The sequence below is a fragment of the Suncus etruscus genome, chromosome 9 (genome assembly GCF_024139225.1).
Source record: "Suncus etruscus isolate mSunEtr1 chromosome 9, mSunEtr1.pri.cur, whole genome shotgun sequence".
NCBI lineage: Eukaryota > Metazoa > Chordata > Mammalia > Eulipotyphla > Soricidae > Suncus > Suncus etruscus.
Window position 1 is genome coordinate 16,745,209 of NC_064856.1, and position 15,886 is coordinate 16,761,094.

The window sequence follows — 15,886 nt, forward strand, 5'->3', positions numbered from 1 at the left end:
GCCAGGAGCAACTTCTGAGCACATAGCCAGGAGTAACCCCTGAGCGTTACCGGGTGTGGCCCAAAAACCAAAAAAAAAAAAAAAAAAAAATAATGTTTGGAAGTACAGTGAGTAAAGGCACTTATCTTACCCATAGGATCCCCTGAACCCTACCAGAAGTGATTCCCGAGTGCAGAGACAAGAGTAAGTCCTAAGCATCTGTAGTCCAAAACCAAAAACTTAATTAAAAATTAAAAGGAATCTAGGAAAAAAAGTAAAAAGAATGTTGAAGTGGAGAGATTATTCCAGATTATCCAAGTAGCCAGCCAGGCTAGGGCAACCATCTCAAAGTCCGGTTAAGTGAGAGAGAAGAGCAGAGGAGGGAGATTAGAGGCATGTGGGATAGCAGAGGGTGGAGGGGCCATGAGTCAGGGACTAGGGAAAACCTGTGTCCCCAGCACCTTTCAAGGAATCAGATCATATCTGATCAGACCTGAATTTCAGACTACTGACCTGGACAGACGTATGCTAATACACTTGGACAAGGGTCAGATCCACCAGTCCCCCAAAAAACTCAGGATCCCTTCAGTCTCCTCACACAGTTTCCCAAACTTCTGCTAATATATTATTACTTTCATTGCAAAAAAAAACCCCCCAAAAGCCCACAAAGTATTACTAAGAAAACACAGTGACTTTAATTGCTTCCTGAAGAGGTCGAGGAGAGAAGGGAACTAGAAAAAGAAGAGCAGGCCAGTGGGAAGAGGAACGGGTAAGTAGAGACCCCACAGAGGATGCATGTGGCCCACTGCTCTGCTGCTTCCCCTTTTTTCTTTGTGGCATTCGTGAGATGACTGTGGGACTAGGATCTGTCCTCCTCTCCCCACGAAGCAGCTCCCCATCCCCACCAAGACAAGGAGCAGCACCTGCAGAATGAACCAGGAGCCCGCTTGTACAGCCACTCCAGATTTCCTCAAATCTCAGGATGAGGCACCCCTTCCCTGTTCCCTGCTCAGCTCTACCAGTGCTGCATTCACACTTGCACCTACATCCTTGTCCTTGTAGGGCCCTTCGTCAGCCTCTCTGAGACCATGCCCGCAGGGGCTGGGTACTCCATGATGCAAGCAGACTCCTGTAGGCCAGGGTCACTTTTTTTCACACCTGTGCCCCAGTTCTCCTGAGAACCCTCTTCCTCCTTTTCAGGATCCACCTACTCACTCACCCAAGGCAAAACACAGGGAGGGTCACTCACACTCTGGCCAATCTTCTCCATCCTGTTGGGTTCTGTGCCTCTTCCTGTACCCACAATCCCATGGGCATGTCAGGCGGGCATGGGAGGTTGAGCCCTGAGCTGAGCGTCATGGAAGATGCTGAAGGCCAGTGGCCTCTGACCTCCACTCAGCATTCACAGAAGCAGAGCTGAGTCACTACCAGATGTCCCCCTTCCCCTGCACTTACACTCTAGAGAAACTACCTCAGCCCTCAGCCCAAATGGACCAAGGGGCCACGCCCCCAGTGGTCAGCAATAATGAGTGTGGCTGGACCTCGTCAAGGCTGGAACCAATCTGGCCGCCCCCTTTCCCGCCAGTGAGCTCTGGCTCATTACTCTGCTCCATCTTCAGCACCGATGAGAAATCTTCATTTGAGGTCTCTGGAGGCCCTTGAGTGTGTTATTCAAACTTAGCTCGGACACAGCTCCCCTACTCAGACCCCTCCCTACTTCCAGGCCCTGCCAGGAGCCAGCACCATTCACTAACTGGCATGCGGCAGCCCAGGCCATGGCTCTTGAAGGCCCCCTTGCTGTGGATTTTGCCCAGCTCCCTGCCCTTCTGGGAGAGACGTTTGGAAAGGAAACTGCCTCCTGAATGGCATACACGCCACCCCACCTCACCCATCATTTGCAAACAGCGGATGATGTGCCATAGTCGCTCTGTCACAGATGCAGAAATGGATGCTGGCAGCCTTCCAATGAACCTCAGTCAGCTCATGGTCCAGCAGGCAAGGAATTCAGAACCACTGAGCTCCAGGCCTCTCAGCCATCCCCTCTCCACTCCCATGGCCTAACATGCTGCCCACTATCACCCACATCCCAGGAGTTGTCAACCCAAGCCTGGCTTGGGTTAGAAGGGCTAAATGGCTATAGGACTTGAAGGCTCTATTAGGGGCTTCTCAGGGAGAATGAGCCCCACACACACACAGCTGCAACACTAAGAGCCTATTACAACATGTTCTCCACTCTGCCTCTCAGAGGAATACCAACAAGAGAGAGCACCACCTAGAGCCCCCCAAGAGGACATATAGGGGCTCTAGGAGACCAGAGGGGAAACTTGAGGTTAGAGAAGCAGAGCTGTAAAACCAGAGCCTTTCCCCCATTGCCTTCACTTTCCACTGGGGAAGGGAAAAGCGCAGTTTCTGGTGTAGCCCCCACCCGCCCCTGAGGGTGGCTCTCCCAATCTGGAAGGAAGTGACTGGAGCAGAGACTGGTGGGATGAATGGGAGGATGGATCCAGCTATCACCTTAAGATCTGGAAGGTGGAGCACAGGAAACTACGTACCACTACGTACCACTTACGTACCACTTATGTACCATGAGTCTCTTGACTCATAGAGAGAGTAGGCAGGAGGGTGGCCCTTCATTCATCAAAGTTCCAGCTCCACCCAGAGCCAACCAGTCTTAGAATGAAGCAGAAACTTTGCTTCCCCTGGCAACACAGACAAAAGCCTCTCAGGGTGCCATCAGATGAAAAATGGGGGTGTAGATTGTATCCCTCACTCCATCCAGATGGGGTTCTCCTCTTCTTGGCTCCTAAGAGAGGATCAACTCCCTAGCCCTCTAGGTTCATCTCAGCAGGAAAGGAGGATTATAGACGGTTCTTGTGTTGGGAGGTGTTTACCACCAGTTCTGGTCCCCTTTGCCTGTTCTCTCCCTCTCTCATCTGTTCCCTTTCTCCACTTCCACATTCCTGAGTTTGGGCCCATCAACTCTCACTGGACCACTCCAAGTTTGGCCACTGGTCTCTGTGCATCCAACTGTGCCCCTATAGCCACACACCTCTGCCAGACATCAGCTCCCATTGTTTCCAGCTTCTACGGTGGTGGCCAGCATTGCCTGTTACCTTGCACACCTTGTTTTCGCATCCAGAGCACACACCCTGCTTTCCCTAAACCCCTTTCCCTGTCTTCCCTAAACACAGAAGCACACACCCCCATTTTAATCCCCTCTCATATCCTACCCAATTGGCTAACACAGGTCCACACCTTACTCACACCTAATATAAATATCCATTTCCCACCTCCCAAAGTGGCAGGTGCAGGTGGATGCTTCTTTGTGAGTGCTCGACTTGCCTGAGGTCAGGCCTCACCAGTGACTTCTATCTATGTCCAGCAACTCTGACCTCACCAGTGACTTCTACATCTTGGAATCTGACCTTACCAGCCCCATTTATCCATTTGGGATAAAGTTCCAGTATCTCCACAGTATACTAGGCACAGGACCAGACCCACCTGGCCTTCTGCTTCTTTGCTTGACCTCCTACTCCCATAACAGAGCAAAGCCCCAGCCCTCCAAATCATCCTTGGGTCTGTCCTTCTTCTTCTGTGCCTCTGTTGGCCCTAAAACTCACTGTTGAATGCAGAGCATGGTTCCTTTGATAAGACTTTGAAGAACCACTTTTCTTCTAGACCCAAGAGGTAGGGATCAGTGGTACCGAGTCATGAGAATAAACCTAATCAGAGCTGCTGTGGCTGGCAGAAGTCACCTGGTTAAGGAGAGGAACCCAAATAGAAAGCCAAGCATTGGACTCACAGGTGACCCCATCCTTTGCACCCACCCCACCCCCGCTGAGTGCTTCTAAGAGGGCTTGATCTAGTCCACTGCAACACAGCAGGTCTGAGGTCTCAGCAGAAATAGAACCCTCAGGGCACAGTTGATGACATTGATGACTTCAGCTACTGTCCTCCAGGAAGTCTAAATTCTGGCCAAGCGTTAGGGATTCCTGAGATCTGATGCCTGTGGATCTTCTCAACCTCCACTGCTCAGTTTCCTCTGCCCTGTGCCTTTGCACTCCAGCCCTAAGGGCTGGCAGAAATGCATATTAACAGTCCTGTTACTCTAGTTCTTACGAAAAGTTGCTATTCTCTGAGCAGTCACTAGGAAACGTGCCCTTGGCCATGCACACTCAAATCCTTACAACTTCCTTCACCCAACAAGTGCTTCATAAACATCTACTATGTGCCATGCAATATTGGGTCAAGGGTGAGCATGGTGAGCAGGGGAGATAGCTCAAAAAGTTGAACACTTTGTATTGCTTTGTATATAGGAAGCCAAGTTTCTATTTCCAAGCTTCACCAGAAATGAGCCCCTAGCATTAGAGCTGGGAGTAGCCCTCAAGCCTGCCAGGTATGACCCAAAAACAAAACAAATAGAAAATATGGCACTCAAAGTAAAAGGGCCAGCTAGGGGTAGAGCTTATGCTTGTCATATATGAAACTCCAAATTGAATCCCTGTTACCATGTGGCTTTCTATAAATAACAGCAACACACACACACACACACACACAAGATAAAGTAGTTAAAACTTGCAATAAACAGGGCCGGAGCAGTGGTGCTAGAGATAAGGCATCTGCTTTGCAAGCGCTAGCCTAGGATGGACTGTTCGATCCCCTGGCATATCATATGGTCCCCCAAGCCAGGAGCTATTTCTAAGCGCATAGCCAGAAGTAACCCCTGAGCATCACCGGGTGTGGCCCAAAAAACAAAAAACAAACAAAAAATTTGCAATAAACATCAATCAAAAGGTAGTAGAGCCCTGGAAAAGTGGCTCACCATATTACAGGCAGGAGGCAATGTGATGGATCCTGTCACTGCCTCACCCACCTCTCTGGTGTGATCCTGGTGGCACAAGAGTAGAAGTTGCACCTTTACCAAATGTGCAATCTCCCAAGCGTGTGCCAACCCTGGCCCCAGAGCAGAAAGGAATGAGAGGCAGCAGGAGTGAAGGCAACACAGGGAGACAGGGATGGATGCTGAATGTCAAGGGTGAGAGACATGAAGCTGCTGTCAGGAGCTAAGCAGAGGAGGACACATGAGAGTCAAGGTGTTTGTTAATGTCGATTATCTATGGGAGATTGTGAAGAGTTGTGGGGGCATGGCTCATGCAGGACCAAGTTAGCCATGGGAAGAGATTTCAGGTTTTTTTTTGGGAGGGGACAGTTTAGGGTTACTCCTGGCTGTGTTCTCTGGAGTCACTCCTGAAGGGCTTAGGGGATCTTAAATAGTGTGGGGACTAAATATTGGTCTGCCAGGTGCCAGGTAGGTGCCTTATCTGTTGTCCTTTCAGTCTCCTCAAGTTCATTCTAAATACAAAAATCACCAAGTAACTGCCCCCATTTGTGTATCACAAAGATCCTGCAGGCTATAGCTTGGGCAAAAGAAGTAAGAATGAAGATGCTGCGGCTAGAGCAATAGCACAGAGGGTAGGGTATTTGCCTTGCATGCAGCTAACCCGGGTTCAATCCCCAGCATCCCATATGATCCCCTGAGCTTCCCAGGACTAATTTCTGAGTTCAGAGCCTGGAGTAACCCCTGAGCACCATTGAGTGAGGCCCCCAAACCAAAAAAACTAACTAACAAACAAAAAAGAATATGCCAGGCATGATGCAAACAATACCCCCATTATACCAAGCCCAGGAAGAGCCCCATCCCTTCTCTGTCCCTGTCCTCTTTTCCAGGTACTAGTCCTCCTCTTGCCCTGAGTATGGTCAGCCCTGAGAGCTTCTGACCATGTGGCATCTCCAGACTAGAGAGGAGGTCCCACTGGGACACTGAGTCACACTGTGAGAGCATGTCCCACTGGGTCCCACTGTGACACACCATGAGAAAGCAGCAACAGGACCATCTCCACAACATCATGGGCAGAGCTCTGGGTGACTCCCAAGTCAGGGGAAAGAGGACCTGACAAGTCTGAGATTTCCCCACAGACTTCTCTACAACCCCACTTGCCTGGGACCTCAGAGTAGCCCCTGAGGCAATTGATGGCAACTGGAAAGGACAGCCAGAACAGAGGAAGTGCCTATGTGGAGTCTAAGCCCTTACTGGGTTAGCAAGCCCAGTGTAGTCCTTGGCTACAGTGTTCATCCTTCCTTCCAGAAGCCCTGATGTGCCCAGGGTTGGGGAGAAATGGCCATTTCAGGTGAGCTATTCAAAGACCGTGAGCTCACAGACCCATCAGACAGTTGAAGACAGACGTCCAAGAAAGGCAAGGCACCTGCTCCAGGCAGTGTGCAGAGCTGGCCACTAGGCCAGGACTAGAAGTGCCAGTCATTTTTGCTCCCCACGGAGCCTCCCTAGAGAGAGGACAATGGCTGGAAGGATTGGGGCAGGCATGGACAGGGCACACTGCCATCTCAGGCTGGCCTACCTCAGCTCCCAACCCTCCAACTGCTCACAGGTGTGGTCAAACCTGTCAAACTAGTCCCCTGTGCCAAAGTCAGGGACAGTGCCTGGAGCCTCAGAGTTGCATGTGGCCGAGTTGCAGAAACAGGAGGAAGCTGCAACCAAGCTGGGGTGCAGGAAGAGCACAGGAGGGCCTGTGAATGGGTGTGCATGGCTGAACAGCCCCACTGCCAGCCAGCACTTAGCAGCTACCCAGCCTGCCCTGGGCTTCTTCAGCCCTCCTGTACCTCTCCATCTGTCAGTTGCCAGTGCCACTGGGAAAGATCTTAGCACTTAGCTGAGAAGACAGGAGGCAGAAAGAGAGCACAACCATGATACTTTTCTGCTCCAACCCATAGCCACAAAGATGAAGTTGAACCTTGCCCAGTACCCACCTTTACTCAACCCATAGCAGGGACCAAGTTTAGGATATGTCTGGGTTACCCCCATATATACAGCAGTAAGTTGGGGGTAGAAGGCTCACCTTTCCTTTTCCAGAAACTCTGAATGCAACACTTGAAGACTTGGGGGAGTCCTGTCATACTTTTATTTGTACTGTGAGAAGGTACCCCTTCTCAGAGCGGGTAGTCAGCTTCATAGTTTGAGTGCCATATAGTTTTGCTCCACTCCTGTTCCCTCCCCTTCCCCTATAAAGGAGAGTCCCAATGTCCCCCAGAGCATTAAGGTATCTGCAGGGATGAGATGCATACCAGAACTGGACCTGGACCAGTCGGGGAAGTAAATTGAGAGGTTGATCAGCTCAGCCACTTTTTTCAGGTACTTTTTTCTAAGTTCTGGAACCCCTCCTGCAGACCTCAAGTACCCATGATCAGAGAGACACCTGGCACAGGCTTCCATGAACATGGACTCAGGGGTCAGCAGGCACCCATGGACACCAGTATCTCTGCTCAACTGCAATCACTCCCTTCCCATGGCAGGTGAAGAGCAAGAGAGACTGCTGCCCCCAGGCAGCATGCCTCCAAAAAATGGTTAATCTCATCCATCTGGTTGAGAATAAAGAAAAAAAGACATCCTGTTATTTCAGTAAAGGCAGGAAGAATAGGGAGCTAGAAGACTAGGAAGAGAACTAAATTAGGCCAGGAATGTGGCTCAGTTTTAGAGCACTTGGCTTGCAAATGTGAGGCCTTGAGTTTGATCCTCAGAACTACAGAAAAGGGCTTTCTCCAGGAGGCAGCCCAGAAGACACCAACAAACATAATCTCTCCAGGACTCAAACCCAGTAAGATGACCCCAACCAAACAACGTGGGGGCTGGTTCCTGCCATGTGATTGGGCACTAGAGAGCCATTATAAAGGACTGTTGCCTTGCTCTCTGCCTGCTTTTTGAATGGAGCTAGAGGAGCGTGGCCACTCCGCACACACCTTTTTTTTTGGAGGGGGGGGTCCACACCCGGCAGTGCTCGGGGTTACTCCTGGCTCTATGCTCAGAAATAGCTCCTGACAGGCTCGGGGGACCATATGGGATGCCAGGATTCGAACCACCGTCCTTCTGCATGCAAGGCAAATGCCTTACCTCCATGCTATCTCTCTGGCCCTCTGCATACACCTTTTAACCCCTGAACCCGACCACAGCAAATAGTAAAAACCACACTACTAGCTTCACAATGGGGAAACAATGCAGGACAATCCCGTGTATAGAGAATGAAGATGGCTGTTCTGATGACCCGAAAAGTACCAAACAGCTAAGTATCTTCTCAGATAAGGTGTTTAGAGAAGAATTACGAAGGATGTTCATGGAGCCCAAAGAAAGCATAGATAGACTTGAATGGAACACAAATAAGAATCAAGAGGATATAAAGATTGAAATTAGAAAACTTCATACTGAAATAACAGGACTGAAAAACTCAGTTTTTGAATTGAAAACCTCAATGGAAAGCCTCTCAACTGGAGTAACGGTGGCTGCGAACAGGGTCAGTGAGCCAGAGGATGAGATGCAGAACAACTCCATACAGAAGAGATTGGAAGAGAACATTAAAAAAAATGATCAGACAATGTCTAAACTACTCAAAGAATGTGAACAGATGAACATAGAAGTCTGATAAACTCAACAGAAACAACATAGGAATCAATGAAGTCCAAAAACCCAGGAAGAGAATAATAGTAAGAGGAGTTGGAGGAAAAGTGAGAAAAGGAAGAGGAGGAAGAAGAAGAGGAAGAAGAATAAGGTGAAGAAGAATAAGAAGAATAATGCGAAGAGGAGTAAGAAGAGGGGCCGGAGAGATAGCAGAAAGGTAGGGCATTTGCCTTGCATGCAGAAGGACGGTGGTTCGAAACTCGGCATCCCATATGGTCCCCTGAGCCTGTCAGGAATGATTTCTGAATGTATAGCCAGGAGTGACCCCTGAACACTGCTGGGTGTGACCCAAAAACAAAACAAACAAAAAAAAGAGTAAGAACAAGGGGACGATAAAAAGGAAAAAGGAAGAAAAAGAAAAGGAGGAAGGAGGAGTCAGAAGAAGGTTAAGAATAAGAAGGGTGAGGGGGTCGGGTGGGGAGGAGGGAGATTTGGGACATTGGTGATGGGAATGTTGCACTGGTGATGGGTGGTGTTCTTTACATGACTGAAACCCAAACACAATCATGTATGTAATCAAGGTGTTTAAATAAAATAAAAAAAAATGGGGCCGGAGAGATAGCATGGAGGTAAGGCATTTGCCTTTCATGCAGGAGGTCATTGGTTCGAATCCCGACGCCCCATATGGTCCCATCATGCCTGCCAGGAGCAATTTCTGAGCCTGGAGCCAGGAATAACCCCTGAGCACTGCCGGGTGTGACCCAAAAACCACGGAAAAAAAAAAAAAGAATAAGAAGGGTGGGCCCGGAGAGATAGAACAGAGGCGTTTGCCTTGCAAGCAGCCGATCCAGGACCAAAGGTGGTTGGTTCAAATCCTGGTGTCCCCATATGGTCCCCCGTGCCTGCCAGGAGCTATTTCTGAGCAGACAGCCAGGAGTAAGCCCTGAGCACAACCGGGTGTGGCCCAAAAACAAAAAACAAACAAACAAAAAAAAAAGAATAAGAAGGGTGAGCTGGAGAGATAGCACAGCGGTAGGGCATTTGCCTTGCATACAGAAGGATGGTGGTTCAAATCCCAGCATCCCATATGGTCCTGCGAGCCTGCCAGGAGGAATCTCTGAGCATAGAGCCAGGAGTAACCTGTAGAGTAATCTGTAGAGTAGATAACTTATATATCTCAATGCCTAGATTTGATCCCAAATATTATTTCATGTTATTCTCTATTATTCACACAACTTGTATGCATTCATATGTATACATTGTATGTATAAAAATATGTAATATACTTATGCATACTCACATCTAAGAAAGCAACTATAAAAATAATATAGGCAGGGGTGGGAACGAGGGAGGGGGGAAGTGGTGGTGGGCATGTTACACTGGTAAAGGGGTTGTTCAGTTTATGACTGAAACCCAACTACAATCACACTTGTAATAATGGTGCTTAAATAAAGATTTTATTGGGCCTGAAGAGATAGCACAGCGGCGTTTGCCTTGCAAGCAGCCGATCCAGGACCAAAGGTGGTTGGTTCGAATCCCGGTGTCCCATATGGTCCCCCATGCCTGCCAGGAGCTATTTCTGAGCAGACAGCCAGGAGTAACCCCTGAGCACCGCCGGGTGTGGCCCAAAAACCAAAAAAAATAAAATAAAATAAAAAAATAAAGATTTTATTAAATAAATAAATAAATAAATAAATGGGGCTGGAGAGATAGCACAGCAGTAGGGCCGTTTGCCTTGCATGCAGAATGATGGTGGTTTGAATACTGGCATCACATATGGTCCCCCGAGCCTGCCGGGCTCGTTTCTTGAGCATAGAACCAGGAGAAGCCCCTGAGCATTGCCAGGTGTGACCCAAAAACCATACATACATACATACATACATACATACATACATACATACATACATACATACATACATATTTAAAAATGGGACCGGAGAGATAGCACAGCGGTAAGGCTTGCATGCAGAAGAATGGTGGTTCGAATCCTGGCATCCCATATGGTCACTTGTGCCTGCCAGGAGCGATTTCTGAGCGTAGAGCCAGGAGTAACCCCTGAGCGCTGCTGGGTGTGACCCCCCCCAAAAAAAAAACAAAAAAATTTATTTAAAAAAAATATAAAAGTATGGGGCCAGAGCAGTGGCACAAGGGGTAAGGCATGTGCCTTGTCTGCGCTAGCCTAGGATGGACCTTGGTTCAACTCCCAGCAGTCCCATATGGTCCCCAAGCCAGGAGCGATTTCTGAGCACATAGCCAGAAATAACCCCTGAGCATCACTGGGTGTGGCTCAAAAACAAAAACAATACAAAAAAGAACAACAGAAAAGGGGGGACATCACTTTGAGAGCAGGGGACATAGCTCAAATTGGTAGAGAGCATACCCTGCCTGCTCTAAGCCCCAAGTTTACACTGTTTGACCCCTTGCAACATAGCTGACAGAAGCCCTGGTGGATCCTGATTCCTGTGGAGGAGATCCTTAAATTTTTTTTGTTTTTGTTTTTGGGCCACTCCCAGTGACGGTGATGATCAGGGATTACTCCTGGCTATGTGCTCAGAAATCGCTCCTGGCTTGGGGGAACTGTTTGGGACACCGGGATCGATCCCAGGTCTATCCTGGGTTGGCCACATGCAAGGCAAATGCCCTACCGCTGTACTATCACTCCAGCTTGAGACCCTAACTTTTTGGTTTTTTGTTTTTGTTTTTGGGTCACACCTGGCTCACCCAGTGGCACTCAGAAGTCGCTCCAGGCAGGCTCAGGGGACCATATGGGATGCCGGATTCAAACCAGGGTCTGTCCTTACCTCTGTGCTATCGCTCCGGTCCCCAAGACACTTAATTTTTTAAGAGCATAAATTTATAGCAATACCTTATATTATATTATATATAATTGTAATTATATATATATTATATTATAGTAAAACCTTATTTTTTGGGGGGGGTCACACCCGGCAGTGCTCAGGGGTTACTCCTGGCTCCATGCTTAGAAATTGCTCCTGGCAGGCTCGGGGGACGATATGAGATGCTGGGATTCGAACCAATGACCTTCTGCATGAAAGGCAAATGCCTTACCTTCATGCTATCTCTCCAGCCCCAGAAAACCTGATTTTTGACTGAGATGGCTTATATAATAATGCATCACTTACATGCTTTACATTGCATGGTTCAATCACTGATGAGAGAGAAAGAAAGAGAAAAGGAGAGAGACACTAAATTGGGGTCAGACTAAGGAACCCTCAAATTCCAAACTGGGGGGGGGTGAGGCTTTTTTCTGAAGACCATAGGATCCAGGTGATATGATTCTCTTCATACTGGACTGGCCCCAGTAGGTATCCCAGAGGTTATTCCAGCAGCTGGAATATTCCAGCTGGTTATTCCAGCACTGGACAGTGGGGAAAGGTTCCTGCATGCTGACTTTTGTCTGCAGGCTTTGGTCTGCCACCATTCTCAGAATGACCTTAGAGCAGTCACATCTTTTTGGAGCCCGTTAAACATACCCACCAAATGGAGATCATTCTATGTGTCTGCCTACCTCCAAGCAACATAAAAAGAATCAGATGAGAGGACCAAAGGAAACTTCTTTTGTAAGTAAAACAGAAGGGGGTGCTGGAGAGAGAACACAGCAGTAGGGCATTTGCTTTGCAAGCAGCTGATCCAGGATGGACAGTAGTTCAAATCCTGGCATCTCATTTGATTCCCAGAGGCTGCCAGAGCAATTTCTGAGCACAGTGCCAAGAGTAACCCCTGAGCAGCGGGGTGTGAACCAAAAACCAAAAAAGAAAAGAAAAACAGAAGGGACTTTGGAGTCTAGTGCTAGGATAAGCTAGGTGCTTAGGGTCATGCAGAAGAAGATAAGGATGGCCCCAGTGGAAAGATTTCCCTACCCTAATCTATCCCTATTGCCCAACAAACACTGAAATTCCTGCAAGAATGGGAGAAGTTCAGGAACAATAGGGGCCTGGGAAGGCAACTGGATATCTGCTCCTATCTGGTTACTATTTGGGAAGCCTCACCCCCTCAGAGACAGCTTCTATGGTTATTGGGTTGAAGTGTGGGAGTGGTGAAGGGGGTGGGGTGGGTGGGGAGCAATGCAAAGAAAGGAGAAATGAGGAGATGTTCCCCTTGTTCAGTATCCCTCCTGTGAGACACAGTGGGGAGCTGCCTAGCAGCCTCCTATCAATCCAGAAGCTGGATCCTGCCATCCTGTGATGGAGCATCCCACAGCTCCAGGGCCAACACCTTACTCACTCTCATTTCCCACCAGATGGTCTGGCATTACTTTCAGGATGGAACCCGAGTTCCCTGGGTATTGGTCACCATCTGACAAGCTGCTGATAAGGACTAGGAAAGGGGCCCCTTCATGCACTGGAGGCACTCAAGGAAGGAGTGGGGAATGGGGAAAAAGCCATCATTAGAGCTGCTGACCCCCCCCCAGGTACTCCCACCAAAACCTCATCAAGCCCCCAAGGAGCCATCTACAAAGCATGTTCCAGAACCTCCTTGAGCTCACAAGCCACCTTCACATACCACTGGCTCCAGAACCCTCTTTGGAGCAGAGTAGGGAAATTCTGCATGAATTGAAGTCCATTTAAGCCCATTCAAGCCCAGCATAGTTGTCACAAAGGCTGATAGAGGGGGTTTCTGCTCCTGCAGCAGATTTTAAACAAACGAATCTCTCGAATCTCTTGCCACAGCTGAGGAGCATGAGCCAGAGCTGGGGCCAGAGAGGAGAGAGCGTTTATAGGTCTCCACTTTACTAAATCCAAAACAGACCCTGAACACAGAAGGGCTGAAGCCCAGAACATGGGCACGCCTGTGTCAGGTACGTCAGTGTAGCACTGGTATGTGGGTGGGTGAGGGGGGAGGTTGGGGGACAGGTTCACAGGCCAAATGACTTCGCTTCAACTGCACTAGGCTGCCTGTGAAAACATATCACACTGTCACCCTCTCACTTCCGGTCCCCTCCAGAAACTGGCAGCAATTAGTACTCAGGATCTTGTCTTACCAGCTGATCCCTCAAACCGCTTGCCTCTGTGCCTAGCACCTGGGAGGGCTTCCAGAAGCATGAAGAACCAACTCTTCCTCCCCCTGACCCCGATCTTCCCTTCAATTCACACACTCAAACCATGTATATATACACTGAGGTCTCTCATCCCCACCCATCTGCCCGAAAACCAGAGGAAGAAGACTGGGCAGGCTCCCTCCAGAGAGCTCCTAGTCCACCTCCTGTACACTGGCTGTGCTGCAGTGGTAGACAGAGGAGTCCTTGTTCCCACTGCTTCCTGCCCAAAGACCTCCATGGGGCCCAGGTCTGGCAGGAAGGAGTCAAATCATTCCTTTTAACTGAAGCTAAAATCCCCCATGCCCCCACTACCTCCTGCAGCAATATTTTCCCAGCTCTGGCATTTTATTCTACCTGCCTCAACCTGGCACAGGGCCACCCTTAACACCCCCGAGTCCCTTCACACACACACACACACACACACACACACACACACACACACACACACACACACACGAATGAGGAGAGAGTGAACACTCCAGTGGCCCTAAGGAAAGAGGATCCTCAACAAACCTCAAATAACACCAACAGGAGAGAATTCTAGAATGACTCTAGCACAGCTTTGGCAGCTATGTCTTACTTATAACCCTACGAGGATGCTTGCATATTTTTTTGCTGTCCCCCAGCTGGCTGGGTTCCTGTTCAGTGTTTTCATCCTGCCATAGTCACAGAACCCCATGTTGGAAAGAGCTTCAATGTGCACTGGACCAGTGGTCCACAAACCGGCTTGCACAGAGCCAAGTTAAAGACAGGTTTGGGACATTGTCTGGGAGCTGGAGCATTATCTTATTGGGAGTCTGATAGGCCCATTCCAACTTCAAACAGATAAAAGATGCCATCCCTTTTAGCAGTTTTGCACACTGGCATTCCTTAAGGGCCCACTGGAAATAGCTTTCCTGGCTGGGGTGTTCGAAAATGATCCATTGGTTCTGGCCATCTTGACCCACCCCTTGTTCTGACAATGTTCATAAAACCCAGAGGCCAACAGAAAGACCAGAACCCAAGGTAGCAGTAATCAGAGTCCTCACCAGAATCCCAGCTGCAACCCAGAAGAGGTGAAGCCACAGAAATAAGGGCTTGGGGGTCAATGAGGCCTGCTTCTGTGGCCACTCATCACTAGTCAAGGTCATCTAGATAAGCAATGTAGCCAAAGTATTAACACCCAGCACAGAGGTACCTGAAGAACAGGCAGACCAATCCCCACTTCAAAATCAGCCCAAACCAGAGATGCCCCTTGGCTCTGCCCTGCTTCCTCAAACCCACCAGAATTCTGGGACCAAAACAAACCCTAGCTATATAATATATCAAAACTGAGTGCCCCATTTGTGGCCCCTGAGTAGGAAAAGGAGTCTAGGCCTCAAAATACTCACCCTGCTCTGGCCACACTGGCTCCCTGGGGTAGGACGTCAGTCAGACACCTAGAAGGAGGAAACAGAGAACTTGTGGAGCTGCCCTTGGGATTGGGCAGCTCACAGGCCCAGCAAAGCTGGGTACTGGGAGCAGAGCCTGGCAATTTGACTCTCCCAGGAACCTTAAGGAAGTTGCTGAACCTGTTGAACAGAAATGCCCTGTGACCTGAGGCAGAGGAGAAAGTAAGGAATCTTAGAGGGAAGGGAGGCCCTTCAGGGAAAGGCCTTGGCAGCCTGGAAAGGAGTGAAGGGGAATCATAGGCAGAGATTGAACTGGAAAGGGACCAAGCAGCATGAAGCCTCCCTCGTGTGGGCCGAGACCCCCTGCCCAGGATCCACACACATTTTGGGTTCCCCATTTGGATGAGGATGTTGAGACTAGAACTTTCCAAATGACTTGAGTAGGTGCCACAGAGAGAATGCTTGTGAGGCAGTGGGAGTGGAGCCCAAGTTCCCAGGTGAAAAGGGCCTTGGTCCCTCCTCACCCCAGGAAGATCAAGAGTAGATCATGGACAAGCTTCAGATTTCGGTCCCAGGGAAACCTGAAATGGGGACAAATGCAACTCTGGAGTAGAAGCGAGGTGACAGGGAGGACAGCAAGGTTACCTGGAGAGGAACCCAGAAGGAACGGGAGAAACAAAAGCCTCTTTCTCAAGAGCCTGCTCTGAAGACTGGGTAGGAGAGGAGGGGACTGTCCAATGGGGCCCATCCATCCTGCCAGGACCTGGATCAGAGCTGGAGCTAAACAAACAGAAACAGGCCCAGCTTGACCATGGACACAGATATGCACACACGCACACATATGTTCTCTTTCCTCCACCAGTTTCAACTCAAGAAAGAGATGGCTGGACTGGACTGTGTCCCAAGACCTCCCTTTCAGGCTCTAGGGGATAGCAATTCCCTGGGAGCCCTGCATGCCCATCAGGTTGGAGACTCACGAAAGGAGGCTGCAGGCTCCATCACTCCACAAAGAAG

At 49.3% G+C, this 15,886-nt stretch overlaps 1 protein-coding gene across 7 annotated transcripts in view; it reads right to left on the minus strand.

Annotated features, from left to right (window-relative positions):
• Positions 1-15,886, minus strand: part of EPB41L1 (erythrocyte membrane protein band 4.1 like 1) — a 123,428-nt gene that overhangs the window by 90,755 nt on the left and 16,787 nt on the right. For all 7 annotated transcript variants that reach the window (XM_049779117.1, XM_049779119.1, XM_049779120.1 and 4 more), the window contains exon 2: positions 14,873-14,920. The gene's annotated coding sequence lies outside the window, so the exon portion shown is untranslated. The remainder of the gene's footprint in view (positions 1-14,872; positions 14,921-15,886) is intronic.